This window comes from Rattus norvegicus, chromosome 8 (genome assembly GCF_021556685.1).
Source record: "Rattus norvegicus strain SHRSP/BbbUtx chromosome 8, alternate assembly SHRSP_T2T, whole genome shotgun sequence".
NCBI lineage: Eukaryota > Metazoa > Chordata > Mammalia > Rodentia > Muridae > Rattus > Rattus norvegicus.
Genome location: NC_141541.1, coordinates 68,700,953 through 68,717,754, shown reverse-complemented (window position 1 = coordinate 68,717,754; position 16,802 = coordinate 68,700,953). Strand labels below are relative to the sequence as shown.

At 44.7% G+C, this 16,802-nt stretch overlaps 1 protein-coding gene across 1 annotated transcript in view; it reads left to right on the top strand.

The window, feature by feature from the left end:
• Window positions 1-16,802, top strand: part of Thsd4 (thrombospondin type 1 domain containing 4) — a 627,039-nt gene that overhangs the window by 16,062 nt on the left and 594,175 nt on the right. Inside the window, exon 3 of the mRNA XM_087562028.1 lies at window positions 13,333-13,445. The gene's annotated coding sequence lies outside the window, so the exon portion shown is untranslated. The remainder of the gene's footprint in view (window positions 1-13,332; window positions 13,446-16,802) is intronic.

The following is a 16,802-nucleotide window of genomic DNA, read 5'->3' as shown; positions in this document are numbered from 1 at the left end:
GGGTTGAATCATTTTCCAGCCCCAGATACAACTTTCAGCCTGTTATTGGTTAAATCTGTAGAGTGGAATTTGTGGATATAGAATTGTTTCTTGTTCCTCTCTCTGACAGCCCTATATATTTTTAATCCAAAGAAGGATGTTAGGGCTGAGGCTGGCAAGATGGTTCAGCGGGAAGAATCCCTTGTTGCTACATTGGGACACCTGAGTTCTATCCTTGAGAAACACATGTGGAAAGATGAGAAGTGACTCCCGGAAATTGTGCACTATGACAGCCCCTCCTAACAATCAATCAGTATAACTTAATTTTTTTCACAAGTAGGTGTGGCAACACATCAATAACCCCACTATCAAGAAGCTGAGGGGGAGGCTCACACATCCAAATGACTGTGGGCTGCGTAGTGAGACCGTAGTGAGACCCCGTTTGTTTCTTATTTAAAGGCTCCTTAGTGATTTGCACATAGTTTGTTATGTCCACTGACTTAGAAGTTCCTTTTGACATTAAAGCACTTATCCCTTAAATCATTTCTTACAGTTTACCAGCCCAAGTTTTAATCACATTAGGAGCAATCTGTTTGCCTAAAACCACTGTCCCCCCCATAATTATCTAGAGATGAACTTCCTCCAGTGGAAGAAAACTCTGTGTCCATGGCCTTTGTGGAGATATTTTTGGGAAAGGTTTTCTTTTCATGGGAACAACACAGTTGAATGGCTTCATCCAAAGTAATTCACGAGGTGCCAAACCCCCAGGAGGGTACACAGAGAAGAAATCCTGGGTATCCAAGAGGACACTGTGTCCCTGGGCAGGGTCATTTTGTAAACAAATCGGCCGCTGCTCAACAACCCTTCCATAATCTTAGGGAGAATGAAGTTCTGATAAAACCCTTTCACATTTCTTTATTGGAAGAGTTTTTGAATTAAACCAACCATTGCAGGGACGACCATTGTTTATATGGAGTCGGACTCCTTGACTGATGGATAAGGGTGAAAATGAATTCAGACTCAGGCTGACCACCTAGAGCCACAATTAGTAATGATACTTATTTATCCAAGAAGTTAGAGACTGGTTGAGTTAAAGTATAACCCAGTTCAGATTAACAGCCAAATTGGAAAGATAATTCATGTGAACCACATTTTAAACATGTATCTTTCCCAGACAGAAAGAAAATATTGGACTTTGTGTTTCAAAACCAGATACCCACCAGCCCTCATACCAGGTCTAATCTGATCAAACTTGTTTAAACAATTCTCTGCAAATATAATTTCTCCTTAGGTGTTTAAACTGGTTGCAATTGAATTAAAATGAGAACCGCCCTTTAATGGTCCCACAGTGACCTTCAGAGAGGTCAGGTCTTGGCCAGACTGAATAAAATGCTTGCCTCCTACTGAGTCTCCCCAAAGCCCCATTTCTCTAGGGGCAGAGTTGCTTCTGACCTAGCTGAGAGAGAGAGTCCGTTTGTCCCCGTGGAAGGAATGTGTAGTCTGCTATTAGACAGGGAGGGGGTCACCGTGTCAGGTGCTTATTGATACTCTGTAATATTTTTTTCTGATCTCCTTTCTGCTTTCACTATTGTTGAAAATCCACAGCACTTGTTATGGATTTGTTACTTATTCATTCAGTTCTATTGATTGCTGTGGCAGTTTTTACTGTCAACTTAACACCATCTATAGTCACTTGAGAAGAGGGCATCTTCAGATAGGAGTGACCTGTGTCCATATCTGTGAGAGGTTGTCTTGGTAATTGTTATGGGAAGGCCAGCCCACTGTGGGAGGCACCATCCTTAGGTAATAACTCTAGAAATGAAGACAGAAGACTTCTGGGTGGAGGGAAAGTAAGAGCCTTCAGGCCACCACATCAGGCCTAAAAGAAATGCTAAAAGAATATTTTCACAGTAAAGGGAAATGAGATGTTGACATGTAACAGTAATAATAAGGAAGGAGGAACACTTGATGTGGTGAACATTTAGGAAAATCTAAGTTCTTTAAAGTTTATGTGACAGAGGAAAGGAAGATGGAAGTCATGGTCTTAGGCCATGTGATCAAGGATGTCCAGTGTTGGCCATGTTGTACTGGTTAGAAGCATAACAGCTATCTGTATTTGAGAAGGATTATGCAGGGCTTACATTCACTGTGGGCGGGGGCTGTTTCTGGCTACCAGATTTGACAGATGTTAAAAGGTAAGAGGCAACTACCTACTTATAGAACTCATTTTACTTAAAACACGGCAGAGAATGATGGAGCCTAAGGTGGTGCATGATTATCCTGCCTTTGCACAGTGCTAAGGTTGTAAGCATGCTCTCCCCTGGCGAAGAGATTTACTTTAAATACTATTGCCTGTGTGTGTGTATGTGTGTGTGTGTGTGTGTATGTATTGGTGTGCACATGTGCGTGCACATGTGTGTGTGTGTGTGTGCGTGTGTGGGTTAGAGGACACTTTCATGAGGAAGTTCCGCTGTGTTGAGGCAGGGATTCTGCCCTGTCCTGGCCTGGGAGCTCCTGACAGATTTCTCTCTGTCTGCCTTCCCTTTCACTGCATGCTGGGATTACAGATGCTTGCTTCACCGCCCACCCTTTAACACAGACTCGAGGGATCTGACTCATCATCAAGCTTGTGTGGGCGTGCTTTGACCAGCTCGAGCAGCCTCCCCGGGTTTGGATATGGAGTTGTTGATGGATAATGTTTTTCTTCCAGCACTGGACATAGAATTCTGAATTGACAGATCTTTCTTTCAACACAGTAAGAGTGTTATTCTAACTCCTTTCTGCTTCCGTGCTTTGCTAGAAAAAAGCAGTCACTGGAGTTACCGCTTCCCTGTGTGAGCGGCGCCATTAGGTTATTGTCAGAAATACTTGTTTTTGGCTTTCTTCAGTTTGATTCCTGATCTGTGGATTCCTTTGATTGTATTCAGTTTGGATTTGACTGTTTTTGTTTTGTTTTAATGAACTGTGGGAAATTGCTCTACCACGGTGGCTTATATTTTTCCCACATTCAATACCTCCCCCCCCCCGCCACTTTGTTTCCAGCAGTATAATAACATACATATTACAGTCCTTGGTTTTTCTCACAGGTATTCCAGGCTCTTTTATTTTTTTTCTTATTGTTCAGATTTAATTATTTCTATATTTTCTATTTTTATAGCCTTAATTAATATAACTTTGACTTCATTCCCACTCAATGAATTGTGTATGTTTGTGTGTGTATTCATGTGTGTGTGTGTTCATGTGTGTGTGCATTCATGTGTGTTTATATGTGTGTTTGTGTGTTCATGTGCCAGTGTGTGAGTGCATGTATGTGTTATGTTCATGCATGTGTGTTTGTGTGTGTTAATGTGTATGTTTAAATGTTCATGTGTTTGTGCATGTTCATGTGTGCCAGTGTGTGTGCACGCATGTGTGTTTGTATGTGTTCATATGTGTGTGTTTGTGTATTCATATATGTGTCAGTGTGTGTGCATGTATGTGTGTGTGTGTTCCTGTGGCGCTCAGAGGTCAATGTCAAGTGTTAATCTCCGTCACTTCTCACTCTGAACCTCGAGCTCACCAATTCTGTTACACTGGCTGGACCGTGAGCCCAAGGACTTGGTGCTGGGATTACAGGCACACAGGGCTGCACCCAGCTGTTTGTTTGTTTATCACTTAAAATGTTTTCACTCAATAGACTTTGACCATAATTTTGTTCTATCTCCCAACCCCTCCCAGAGCCTCCACCCTCCATACTTACCCAAATCCATGCTCGCTCGCTCTCTCGCTTGCTCTCTCTCTCTCTCTCTCTCTCTCTCTCTCTCTCTCTCTCTCAAATCAAACCCTCAAAGTAGAAAATTAGAACGGACAAAAACAATAAGGCCAAAAATACCAAAACAAAGCAGAAGAAGACAAAAACCACACACAAAAGCCCACCGAGTTCATTTTGCGTTGACCAAGACTCCTGAGCGTGGGCCCTGCCCCAGTGTGGCTAAGACTCGCACTCAACATCTGTCACTTTATTGGAAGAGACTGATGTCCCTCTTCCATCAGATCAGTTGCAAGAGGCTTCTTGGTTAGGGGTGAGACTCTGTGTTACTGTTTCTCCGTGCTGGGACGTGGTCAGGTTGACCCACCCCAGCAGGTCTTGTGCTGACTCAGCTTCCTCTGATGTGTTGCGTACCAGGCCTGCGGTCAGGGCTTCGCTAACTGACGCGTCTCCACCCCCTCAGGGAGTTTTTCAGTTAGTGTGACTTTTTAATTATAAATTTTCCATTTGGTTTGTCATTGAATCTTCCATTTTCTTGTTGCCTTTCATTAAAATGTTGTTTCTGGAAAATTCCCCTTTACTTCATGTGGCATGGCTGTTCTCACTACTTTCAAATGTTTTGACTGATGATTCTAATGTCTATCTGTGGTGTTACGGGGTGGGTATCTCTTGGTTATCTATTTTCTTATCCAGACCTTAATGGTTCTTTAAGTGCTGAATAACTTTGGATTATATTGTGACAGTTTAACTGTCCCAACTGTTTATCTCATTTCTTCCTTAGTGTGCAATGTATGTGTGTGTGTTTCTGTGGGTGTGGGTGTACACATGTGTGTTGATGTGTAATGTATGTGTGTGTGTTTCTGTGGGTGTGGGTGTACACATGTGTGTTGATGTGCAGTGTATGTGTGTGTGTTTCTGTAGGTGTGGGTGTACACATGTGTGTTGATGTGTAATGTATGTGTATGTGTTTCTGTAGGTGTGGGTGTACACATGTGTGTTGATGTGTAGTGTATGTGTATGTGTTTCTGTGGGTGTGGGTGTACACATGTGTGTTGATGTGTAATGTATGTGTGTGTGTTTCTGGGTGTGGGTGTACACATGTGTGTTGATGTGTAATGTATGTGTATGTGTTTCTGTAGGTGTGGGTGTATACATGTGCGTTGATCTTCACTTATGGTGACCAAGAAGAGGCCAGAGGCAGACAGGAAGGGGCTGGGATGAGAAGTACCAGGCAGAGACATGCTTCCAGAGACTGACTTCCTCTACCACAGCTCTATCTCCTAACGCCCCATTCATTGTGAATTCATGAATGGATTAACCTGTCAGGGACATTAGAACCCACGTGATCTAGTTACCTCTCAATAATTGCGTAAACTGGTTGTGGGCTAGGCCTTTGAGAACACTTCACACACAGGCAAAAACACAGGAGGAAAAAGGAGGCCAGTGCTGGTCCAGTGGAACTTTGAGTTCTTTTCTTCTCCAGTCAACCTGCTGAATCTGTTTCGTTATCATGAAGGGCCACTCTATTCATTCTTTCAGATTTTCTAATTGTATCGATTATCCTTCCTGACTCCATCTTTTCTGGATTGGGATCCCCTTTTTACTCTTGCTTTCTGTCTTGTCTTTCAGCCAGTCTCACTGTGTTGCCCAGGCTGACCTCCAAATCCTGGGCTTGCCTTGGCTTACTAAGTAGGCAAGACCACAGGCAAATACCGCTGCCGGACTTCTGTTTGTTTGTTTGTTTGTTTGTTTTAACAGACTTAATTCACTTTATTTTTCTTCTATAAAAATCCTTATGTGGTAGTCACAGCTGGAGCCTGGGTCCTCTGAACAGAGACTCTGGTGTGGATTTACAGAAGATATCAATGAATTCCTAATAAGGAGACTTGGTGAACACAGACTCTTTCCAGTAGTCAGGGGTCAGGTTGCTGTAGGTCTTAGAGATGGCATCAAAGGTGGCCTTGGTAAAGTTGACTAGAGTGGTAGCGCAGCTTCTGGCTGATGTGTAAGCTGTCATCAACACCAGCATCCTCATTAGCTTCTTGGGCACAGGAGCAGAGACAGTGTCAGTGCCTCTGGGGACAGGGATGAGATGTACCCACAGAACCACAGAGCTCCAGGGACTTGACCTTCAGGACTAACCAAGGATCCCAGCTTGTGATGGGTTCCACTCCTTGTTTTAGCTCTGCCTCCCTGAGACTCATACCCCACTCCCTTATGCTTTTTAAACCATTGGCGAACCAGAAAAGTGAGTACAGGCACTTGCTGCCAAGCCTGATGACCTGAGTTCTATCCCGGACACCCACACTGTAGAAGGAGTGAATCGACTCTGGAAATTGTTCTCTGTCCACTTCACAGCCTCATCTGAAAGCCAGCATCCTAAAATGGAAACATCCCTACCTCTGAACTTCATTTACATAATAGTGTGTGTTCATGTATGTTTGTGTGTGTATATGTGGGCGTATGATGTATGTATGTGCAGGTGTGCACGCTCAGGCATATACTCAGAAGACCAAGGAAGAGGCCAAGCATTGGCCCTAGCACCCTATACGTTGCTCCCTTAGTGCACGCTTTCTTTTTTTTTTTTTTTTTTTTTGGTTCCTTTTTTCGGAGCTGGGGACCGAACCCAGGGCCTTGCGCTTCCTAGGTAAGCGCTCTACCACTGAGCTAAATCCCCAGCCCCTAGTGCACGCTTTCTAAGTGAACCTGGAGTGAGCCTAGCAAGCCCCAGTGGTCCTCTTGTCTGTCTCCACAGCGCTGGTGTTAGAGTTGTGCACGTGGTTAAGTACATGGATGCTGGGGCTTTGAACTCAGGTCCTCTTGCTTATATAGCCACTGCTCTTACCCACTGAGCCATCTTCCCTACTCCAAACAGGGCTTCTATGATGAGGGGAAAGAGGTGCAGTAAAACTTCACATTGAATATTTGTTGTTATTGCTCTGGGCGTGCATCACTGTTTTGTTTCTTCTGTGAAACATCTTACTTAACCCAGCATCCTCCTGGGGCTAGTTCCTGTATCACCTTTAGTATCATGGTGCTTCTCTTCAAGTTAAGCCCCATGGCAGTGCATATGCTTTGTGTTAGTTAATGCGTGGGATTAACAAGCAGGGAAGAGAATTACTGTGTTGATAGTACGCAAAGGTCACCAGGTGTTCTGGGGCCTGGGAATCAAAGGAGAGATTACCCAGCAGCCTCTTCACGATGCCATTACAGCTGCTCTTCAGCATTAAAAATGCCGAGCCAAGGGGAAGGGACAGACCTTGCAGGAGTGACTCTCTCAAAGGAGCTGACACTGTTGCAAGGACGCTTCTACCAGAAAATATGTGGGCTTTGGGGATAAGCAGCTCTCCAACTCTGCCCACAGCAGCCAAGCATGCTACAGCATATTCAGTTTTGGCACCATCTACCTGGAGTCAGCATCCATCAGACCTCATCAACAGGGTCTGGTGTTGCAAGACTGTCCCGGTTCAGATGCTGGTCACAAGTCTGAGTAGCTGTAGACCAGGCTTTCCATAAATGTTCTCCCAGGGTTCAGCAGTTTTCTAGGGTGGCTTATAGAACACAGGGAAACACTGTATTTAAGCCTTTTATCTCAGTAGATAGGGCATATGTAACAGCCATAGAGGGACCAAAGAGAAGAAGAATTCATTTACCAGTGTGGAAACTCATCAAATCTCAGTGTTCAATGCCCTTTCTGACCTGACACTCTCTCTCTCTCTCTCTCTCTCTCTCTCTCTCTCTCTCTCTCTCTCTCTGTGTGTGTGTGTGTGTGTGTGTGTGTGTGTTTTAAAGAAACCAAAATTATTCTAGAATTCTCAAAAATGTCACAAGAGAGCACACTTGGAGAAGTCAACCAACATCAACCTCTGGGGCATACACACACACACACACACACACACACACACACACACACACACACACATCAAAGCAGAGTTGCCTGTCTGTGCTGATATTCCATACGGGCAAGGTGAAACCAAACTGTTCACCTGCTCTCTGAGGAACTAGAAAGATAACAAGTTAGCTTCTCAAACAGACTGGTTTCAACTGGCCTAATAGTGGTATTCTTTGTACTTTAATATTACACACACACACACAAACACACACACACACACACGAGTGGTTCAACAGTCAGCTATGTGTGCTATTTAGTGTTCTATTCTCCTGATGCCATGGTATTCTCCTGATGCCATGGTCTGAGGACAGTGACTTTGAAATGAGCAAGCTGTTGTTCTTTTCTGGCTGTAGCCAACTGTGCCTTTCCACCCACTAGAACATAGTGGACTTGAATATGCTCTGATTTTAGCACCAAAGAAAACCGACAAATAAAAAACCCAGCTTTGATTTACCAAGTTACAGTTCTGTGCTCTGTCTTTGATTTCGACCCTGAATCTATAAAATGATGAGTGACTTTAGAATCCGATGGAGAAAATGGGGACAAGGCAGTAGCAGGGCAGATGTGGACGAGGTCCCTACAGAGCATGGGCCCCCTGCAAGTTGCCAGAGGCCCCGGGTCTGTGGTTTCAGTACTGATTCCTCCTAGGCATGCCTGTACTGTTTCCCAGAAACCTCTACTCCTCAGAGCCTAGTGAGGTTCCCCAAGCTCCCCCTTGGGTCATAGACTGTGGCATGTTTAAAGGCAACAGAGGGATTTAGGACTCACAGCAGAGGTTGCTTTTGGAACAATCAGATTGCCAGGTTTTATTTACAAAGACTGCCGTATTTTATTCTAGCAACTGCTGTTAACAGTCAGCATTCAGTAATAAATTCCAATTTCAGTGGCTTAATACAATAAAAGATCCAACAGGGATTCAGGATTCTGGGCTAACCCAAGGCCTCTTGAAACTCAGGCTAGACAAGGCACTCACCATCCTGACTCCTCTGTGAATGAACATTGTGATCTATATGTTGATCTCACTGAATATTGATCAATGTTTTATTATTATTATTGTTATCATTAATTATTATCATTATTAAAAAAAACCAAAAAAAAACACATTCCTTTTCCAAAGCGCATCACATGACTACCTCTAAGTTCGAGGGGACAGGGAGGCAAAATCCTCCCTTGTCACTGAGAGGGAGTGGGACCCTTGGTAGGGTTGGTGCCCTACCCAAACTCCAAGAGTCATTACCACTTCAGTGTTGGGAAAACCAAAACCAAATAAGAACAACAACAAAAACCCTCAGATTCTATAAAGTCACTTTTCCAAAAGTCACAAAATGAGCAGAGCAAGGATCCTAGGCCCATGCACGTTCTCTTAGCTCCTGCACATGTACCAGTCTTCCATGAATCGGGGACCCCCTTTTCACCCCGCAGAGGACGGTTTATATTAGCTTCAAGGGAACTTCAGATGCTGACAAGGAAGAAGTTTGACCTCCCAGTTAAAGTTAATCTTGTGAAAATGCATTTCTCTCCTCCTCTTGCAACAACCTCTAGGAAGGAAGGAAGAAAGGAGGGAGGCTGGGAGGGAAACAGGCCGGCACCCTTTGACCTACCCACAGTATCAGATTACAGACTATTGGGTGATGTGGTTTTTCTCCACTCTGTGGTATTTTCCATCCACAAGACAAGGTCAGGAAACATTTGTGTCTTAATCCCCACACTTATTCTTGCTTGAGTTTGTTCTCTGCTTGGTCTCATACCCTTTCTTCATCCTTAAGAGAGGTCTTGTGACAACCCGTGAACGGCAACGTGGCTAAGCACACCAAGGACACATGGAAGCTCCTTAGCAGGAAGGGTGAGAGCATGAGAGCCTGTTCCCACAGCACCACTGGAGTCAAGTTAGCAGTGGATTAGACTTGAACCTCTTTTCAGAAGAGGGTTCTGGGGCTCAGCGAGGTTAAGTGTCTGCTCAACGTCACACGGTTAGAGCCCAGAATAAACCCAGCTATTATTACCCACCCCACCCCCAATAACTATTTTTCCTCTATCCTATGGGGGAGCCTTGCACCTATCCTTCCATTCCTAGAACTGCCTTCATACCTGCCAGACGATGCAGGGTTCTCTGCCTTGTCTAATGGCATCCGCAATCCCGGGAATGTTTTATTACTTGCAACAAGTAAGAACGGTGGGGTTATTTGCTCTTAATTTGGGAATTTGTTGGAGAGCTTGTACCTACAGGAAAGTACATATCGGGGCAAGTGCTTTCCTGAGCATGCTCAGTCTAAGGATGCTCGCTATAAGCTTGCCCATCATGTTCAAAACGGGAGACTGTTGGATAGATCCTTCAGGCTGTGTGAGCATGTGTTCAGAAAGAAGAGGTCATAGACCATAGACCTGCATGCTCCTGGGCAGAGAATGTCATGTAGCCTGAAGGAATGAGTCACAGTGATCTGGTGACCTTGGCTGGTTCCCATGCAGGTGTGTTAACAGTCTCTTAAAGGGACAGCAGCTTTCTCCCATGGAAGTCTGACAGTTTCCCAGGAAAGATGGCCCTGCTGCTTGGTAGCTAACAGCTTGCTGATCAGCACAGATGGGACAGGTCTCACTCATTGTGAAGGGGACTCAGGGTGAGGCAGTACCCCTGGTGCTCAGCTGCTGGGCTCCAGGTTTAAGGAAAATTGCTTCCTGGGCTTCAGAACTCTTACTGAACACACCTAGAAGCCCTGGGAACAAAGCAGAATTCTGGAAAGGCACCTAAGGAGAGGCAGAACCTGCAGGGGCCTGCGACCCAGCTGGGTCTCAGAACAACCGTGTGTGTGTGTGTGTGTGTGTGTGTGTGTGTGTGTGTGTGTGTGTGTGGTCTAGTGTCTCAGGACAAACCTGTGTGTCTGTGCATGCCTGTGTGTGAGTGTGTGAGTGTGTGAGTGTGAGTGTGTATGTGCCTGTGTGCCTGTGTGTGTGCCTGTGTATGCACGTGTGCATGTGCATGTGTGCTCGTGAGTGCGTGCGTGTCGTCTAGTGGTGCTTTTATTTTACTCTCAAAGAAGAAAAACAAATGGATTAGATGAAGTTCCCCCCTTAAGTGGGGCTGAAAATCTCCAGGGTAAGCTGGGTGGTGGTACACTCTTTTAATCCCAGTACTCCTTGGAAGAGATGGGCAGATCTTTGAGTCTGAGGCCAACTTGGTCTACAGAAAGATTTTCAGAAAAGCCAGGGCTGCACAGAGAAAACCTGTCTTGAAAACACACACACAAAGAAAAAAGAAAGAAAGAAAGGAAGGAAGGAAGGAAGGAAGGAAGGAAGGAAGGAAGGAAGCACAAAATTTTGGAAGAAAGAAAAAGAAAAGAAGAAAGGAAGGGAGGTTTAATGTTGATCGCATTTGAAACTTGAGAATTAGGAAGCTACATGGGAAGCCATGAATTTGAGGCTAGCCTCGACTACATGCAGAATAAGAGGGGGAAAATTCTCTCTCAACACTAGAATTTCCTGAGTTTAAATAGGAAAAGATGGACATGGCAGGAAGCTGACCCTGGATGCGATCCTGTGGTTTGTCCTGGCACCTAATTCAAGGGGGGGAGCTGTTCAAGGTCAGCCTCCAACAGGAGCTGTGTGACTCTCCCCAAATCAGGAGCCTGGTCCATGACGGAAGCTGTGGAGGACTTTGTCCTGCAGCCCTGATGTGCCGTTGTGGTTGTATGGCCGTCTTCCACATTGTGGTGAATGAAGGAAGTCACTTCAAATGCAGCTTGAACTGTTCTTTTGAGAACAGAGAAGCCACATACTTCTCCGTGTATGTCATGTTTCCCCAGATGGATCCACAATGAGCCATGTAATTTCCCTCTTGCATTTTCTGAGCCAGTGGTAGATCTGAGAGCTGGAAGAGGCTTCAGAAGATGCGTGAGTGGCATTTCTTCCTTCCAACAGGTGTAGTTCCGCTTCCCCCATTGGCCAACCGCAGCTGTAGAGTGCGTGTTTTTCTAGAATAGATGCCAAGACTAATGCTAACACCAGACTGCTCCTTATAAACACTGGCTCCCCCGCTTCATGGTCAGAGCTGTGGACAGGAAACATTAAAGAGTAAGAAGGAGCAGAGGGGCCTGGGGAAATAGTTTGTCAATGGCCTGCATGAAGACCATTGCAACACCCATGCAAAAAGCCAGTTGTGGTGACCACGCTTCAAATCTCAGTGCTGGGGAGACAGAGACAGGTAGATCCCTAGAGGTTGCTGGTCAGTCATTCTAGCCTAATTGGTGAGCCCCAAGTCTCAGTGAGACACTGTGTCTCCAAAACCAAGATGAAGAGATGGTTCAGCAGTTAAGAGCTCTGGTTGCCCTTCTAGGGGACTCGGGTTTGATCTTCAGCATCCACAAAGTGCCTCACATCTGTGTACAACTCTAACCCCAGAGGACTAACACCCTCTTCTAGCATCTGTGGGTGGTAGGCACACATGTGGTACACAGACATGTGCAGGCAAAAGACACACAAATAAAATAAAATAAAATAAAATAAAATAACATAAAATAAAAAATTTCAAAACCAAGGTGAATTGCTCCTGAGGAATAGCCTCAAGGTTAACCCCAGCCTCTGCATGCATGAACACACATGTGCAAAGACATATATGTAAATATAAGCACATACCTGCACACACAAAATGTATATGGAGGCAGTGAAGTATGGTGAGGAGTCACCACTGGCCTCCAGTTGGCAGCCTTTGGGAGAGTGGTGGGACGAAGGCAGGCGAGGCAGGTGAAGTAACCAACTGAGGCTCCACTCGCCTTCCTGGGCTGTGGTGCCTTGGTTTCCTATGTAGGCTGTGTAGGAACCCCCTGCTCGTTGGCTTTGTTGTGTCCCACAGGCTTTACCAAATGTCACCTTCAACCAGAGAGCCAATTTGCTAAGGGGGAAAATTGCCAATGAGGCCAAATCGATAGTCATTTCCAGCAAGATAGGTTGATTAGCTTCAAATACAGCAACTGCTTCCTGGAGGAGCTCCCACCCACTGGCTGTCTTGGGGTTTGCAGTACTGACCCCAGTGGGTACAAGAGGCACTGTGTGCAATGTGTGAAGCACAAGCCCTTATTAGGAGAGTCTCCCAGGAAGCGGGGAGGGCAAGCAACATTCCTTTAGAGTGATGGATTTCTTTTATTTTTCTTTTGAGTATTTTCATTACAAGAGAATTATGGAATTACTTTTTTGCATTACTTTGGATATATATATATTTTTAAAAAAATTAACAAAGGGGCCACCTGCACTGGGATCCTTTTTGGGGGGGCTGTGACATAACTTTCAGAAGTGCTCATGAACATTCCTGACAGGGAATGGGCCAGCGTAGAACAAAGGGCTCCGACATTTAAGACCATATACATTGCTATTTGTCTGTTGGCAGCTACCACTTCAAGCTGGGCCACTCTCTAATTTGTCATCCAGGACAGCAAGGTTTCTTTCCCGTACCTTAGTCCCAGCTTCTGTGGCTTTCCATACAACAAGACCTTTGTGGTTATCTAGTGTTTATCCACCTGACAAGTGCTTCCCAGTCATCCCAGCTAACCCCCTGCCTCACATCACTCATTTTCCCCTCTTGCACTCTGAGCCCTGAACACACCAGGCTGCCTCTGTCTCCCTCTGACCCTTCACAGGTGGCTTCCTTTCTAGAACAGGCTTTTCCCTTCTCACCTCTCTGGCTTGGGTCGATTGGCTCATCCTGTCCCATCCTGATTCCTTTCAGGGTTGCTTCTCTCAGTGAGAGGCAACTTCAGATGGAAGGCTGCCGCCTGGCTGAAAGAGGGAAAAAGAGAAATAGTCCGAATGCTTGGAATTCCAGAAGTTGTGCTGTACCAGGTAAGGCCACTTTGCTATCTCTGCTGACAGGATGTAGGCAAGAGAGAGGAAGAGAGAGAGAGATGGAAATAGAAGGGGCAGAACAAGATAACTTGAGGTGTGCCCGAAGCCTCTGGGACCCTTCACGGAATCACCGACAGTCCCCTGACAGTCCATCGAAATATCTTGACCGCTGTGACCTCAGAGACTATGGCTGCAGACAAATTAGTCTCTGGACTGTCATGTAGTCTTGTTGCAGCCAAGCACAGTATGTAGATCACTAGTCCAAACCCCGGGAAGAGGAAGGAAAATAAGGGAGTTAAGGAGACTGGCAGGAGACACTGTCAGTCCTGAAACACTTAGATCCACTTTACAAATGGTTTATTTTTAATCGCACCTTTTAATTTATATTAGGGGAGCACACATGATACAATAGAGTGTTTGTGGAAGGCAGAGGACTGCTTGCTGGAATCCGTTCTCACCCTCCAACACGTGGGTGTTGGGGATCAAACTCAGGTCATCAGGCTTGGTGGCAAGCGTCTTCACCTGATGAACCATCTTGGTGGCCCCCAAGAAACAATTTAAAACAACACATTTACTAGCACTTGAAGAGACTTTATTGTTGTTGATTTTATTGTTCCTGACAAGATAACTGGCCAAGGCAACTCTGAGAAGGGAGGGTTTATTTCGGCTCACTGTGCCAATGCTCTGTTTTCTCTCTCTCTCTGTTTAGTCCGGAGCCCCAGCCAATGGAATGTGGCCCCCACGGGCGGTCATCCAGGTTGGGTTTCCCTACCTTATTTAAACCCTCTCTCACACACATAACAGTGCTTCTCCTAGGCGATTCTAAATCCTGTCAAGTTGACAGGATCAACCTTCCCACCAACTCTCCTTGTAACTCATTTGCTGAGTACAAGCCTGCTTTGACTTTGCACTGCATACAAATTTCCAAGCAAGAAGAAGAACTTTACAAGAATTGTGATGGATTCTTGTGACTCAACAGGAGGTTGAAATGAGGGGTTTGGATCCATGTCTGTTTTCTTTCCGCCTTCAAATGCTAGCAGCTAACATAGTGGTTTCCCTCCCTGCTGGGACACAGCCCCTGAAGTACCAGGCATGTGTGTTCAGAGCTTGGAAGTCCGGCTTCAAGAAACTGTCTACTGGGGGTTGGGGATTTAGCTCAGTGGTAGAGTGCTTGCCTAGCAAGCGCAAGGCCCTGGGTTCGGTCCCCAGCTCCGGAAAAAAAAAAAAAAAAGAAACTGTCTACTGGTTAAAGAACTTACCGCCAAATGACTCTAGGCTATGCTGCCACTGTCTCCCCTCTTGCAGGCTCAGGGCTCCTTGGTGAGGGGAGGAGCCAGGACCCCTTGCTGCTTTTCTTCCTCAGGGACACACTGAGCTCTGGCATAGCACTCTTCACATTACAGCACTCTTCACATTTTCAGGAGCCCTCCCTCACCATGTGGTTGCTGTCCTGTCAGCCTGGCAGGTGTGAGCAAACACAGTGCTGTGAAGCTCTCTGAGGAGGGCAGGTTCAGGAGATGGCAACCCCCACAGTGTGACTACATTTTTTCCATCCCATCCTGAGCAACATGGTTACATAATTATTTCGGCAAATTATTTTTGGAAAACAGGCATATTCAGAGGCTCTCCTCCATGTGCAGAACTGACACATGTCAGATGGATTATGTTATTTTTTTCTACTATTTTAGAGGCTACCTCCAGAACCAATGGGCCTATTGGTAGTAGCCCCATAGTAGAGGTTTTAATGAAACACTGAAAGGAGACTTTAATCAGAGAGTGCTTTTGGAGGTGGTAAGCGTCATATCTCTGTAGCTATGTGAGGGTGGTATGTCATATATAGATGACATTGGCACTTCAGGCAGACACTAAGTGACTGCATCTGGCCTGGAACTGTAATCAGAAGCACCTGCGGTTCTTTACCCAGTCTTTGCGTGAGGGTTAGTAACTTATTTTATACATGGGACAAAATCCTCCCCATCTGACTCATACAGACACACATAAACATATCTACATACAAACTCACATTCAAACAAACATATACACATATAAACATACATACGCACAAACATATACATACATATATAAACATATATATAAACACAAAAACATATATACATACATACATTCAGACAAAATATATACACATACAAACATGTATATACATATACATAATCATACACACATACATAAACATACATTCAAACATATACATACATATAAACACATATATATGCAAACATAAAACATATATACATATATACATTCAGACAAAATATATACACATACAAACATATATACATACACATAAACATATATACACACATACATATATAAACATACATACAAACATACATACACATAAACCTAAACATATAAAAACATATACATACAAACACACATAAACATATATACATACATACTTTCAGACAAAATATACATGCAAACATATATACATAAATCATATATAAACATACATACATATATAAACATACATTCATACATGAGCTAATAACAAGATGTGTAACAGGACTGACAGTAAACAGTGGAAAATAGGAAGCCTCCCCCTCTAGCATAAATGAAGTGCTCTTATATAAATAATCCATCTTATAGTGACTGGAGTTCGTTTTAACGATTTATTTTTATTTATCTGTATGTGTATGCCTGTGTGAGTGCTTGCCACATATGCAGAGCTCACTGAGGGCAGAAGAGGGTGTCAAATCCCCTGGAGCTGGAGTTCCGGGTGGTTGTGACCTGCCCAATATGGATGCTGGAAAGTGAGCTCTGGCCTCTGGAAGAGCAGCAAGGGCTTTTAGCTGCTGAACCATCTCTCCAACATTAGCTTTGAGTCCAGCATTTCTTCAAACGTAAAACAGTAAAGGGGCCCATGTCCTTTCCTTGTGCTCTGTCCCTGCCTCATCCTGTTATACTTTAAGAATTCTTAATTTTTGGTGGTGCCAGGCAGGCATTCTGCCCTCCACTATACCCCAAGCCAAGTTTATGCTCTTCATTTTGAGATAGGGTCTCCCTAAGTTACCCAGGTTGGGTTTGAACTTTCAATTCTCCCTACCTTAACCTCCTTGTACCTGGAATTAAAGGCCCGTGCTACTAGGCTCAATTTTGTTGTTTGAAACATAGTTTTCTGTAGCCCAGGCTAGTTGCAAACTGAATATGAAGCTAAGGATGACCTGGAACCCTGATCCTCCTGCCTTCTCCACTGAAGCGTTGGGATTACTGGTGTGAGGCCATCACCTGGCTATTGGTTTCAAATGGATGAAATGAGTTAGAGTTTGCAAGATCTCTTTGATTCACTGATCTGGACCGGAGACACCCAGGATCCCTCTAACCACATGCACC